The sequence below is a fragment of the Pundamilia nyererei genome, unplaced genomic scaffold (assembly GCF_000239375.1).
Source record: "Pundamilia nyererei isolate P.nyererei 1_Seehausen unplaced genomic scaffold, PunNye1.0 scaffold00379, whole genome shotgun sequence".
Lineage (NCBI taxonomy): Eukaryota > Metazoa > Chordata > Actinopteri > Cichliformes > Cichlidae > Pundamilia > Pundamilia nyererei.
This window is the reverse complement of record NW_005187780.1, coordinates 328917-330102: the sequence shown is the minus strand read 5'-3', so window position 1 is coordinate 330102 and position 1186 is coordinate 328917.

Sequence of the window (1186 nt, the reverse complement as noted above, 5' to 3'; positions counted from 1 at the left end):
AGACTAAAAGAAAAGGACAACAGAACATAAAACCTGCTCCATCAAACAGCCGCAGCACAGAGAGAACAAGATGCAGGAAGATGGTTTTCTGCAAAATTACCATGAAACTGCACAGTGAATAAAAAGTGATTTAAATTCGTGTCTGTTTTCCTGTAAAATACACAGAATTTAGGCAGAACTTGCATTTACTTACTATCTCATTAATTCTTTCAATATTTAAAGTGACTTCATGATTTCTTTGAGATTGTTACCTCCTTGTTTAAGTGCACCGACCTTTAAATTTGTATCGATGAATGGTGTTACACGATCGTTTCAAATTCAAATTTCCTGGTTTTGTGGTGGTAAACGTGATTCTTATACTCGTTGGCTCCTCATGGTTCATTCATGTTGTTTATTTAAATATTTTTTGTAATTATTTTTGAACATTTTGTGATTGTTGCATCTCTCTGTCACAATTTCTGGTCATTTTGCATCATTTTGTAGTTGATTTGTGGATATTTTGTGTATTTTTATTCCGTTTTTGAGTTTTCTTTTGTGTCTTTGTGGACTGTTACGTGTTTCGTGTCATTCTCTCCCTGTTTTCTGTGTGTGTGTGTGTTTCATCAGCATTTGTTGTTTGTAGTTGTTTTGTGTCTTTGCAGTAACCGTGTGTGTTCCTCTGCTTCCAGAGTCTCCGAGCAGTCAGCCTCCTCAGAGGAAGAGCTCCCTCAGCGACAGCTGCCGCCTTAAGATAGAAAGGTTGGAGCAGGTGAGTGTTTGTGAGTCGCACCTTTGAACGCTTCACGCTGACGTTGAAACAGCAGAGTCAGCAGGATGAACCAACCAGGAGGCAAGAAAAAAACCAAACACGTAAATCTGCACAGAAACTATCGAGTCCTCAGTGCGGCAGCATGAGGTGATGATTTCCCTGCACGCTGACGGGAACGCCACGAACATCATTCAGCTTCATGGGAACCGAGGAAAAACCTTTTTGTTCCCAAATCCAAACAAAACACAAAATGTGTTTGTGTACTTCATCACGACACAACAGTGTCAGCTGAACCAATTCATGAGCCGATACTCTCTTCTCATTGGTCAGCGGCTGTTTGTCAGTGTGTGTTTGCACCATGTGAGCTGTGTATCGATCTGTGTGTGTGGTTGTGTCCAGGCTCTGGAGCTGATTGGCCTGAAGCCCTCCGACACTCAG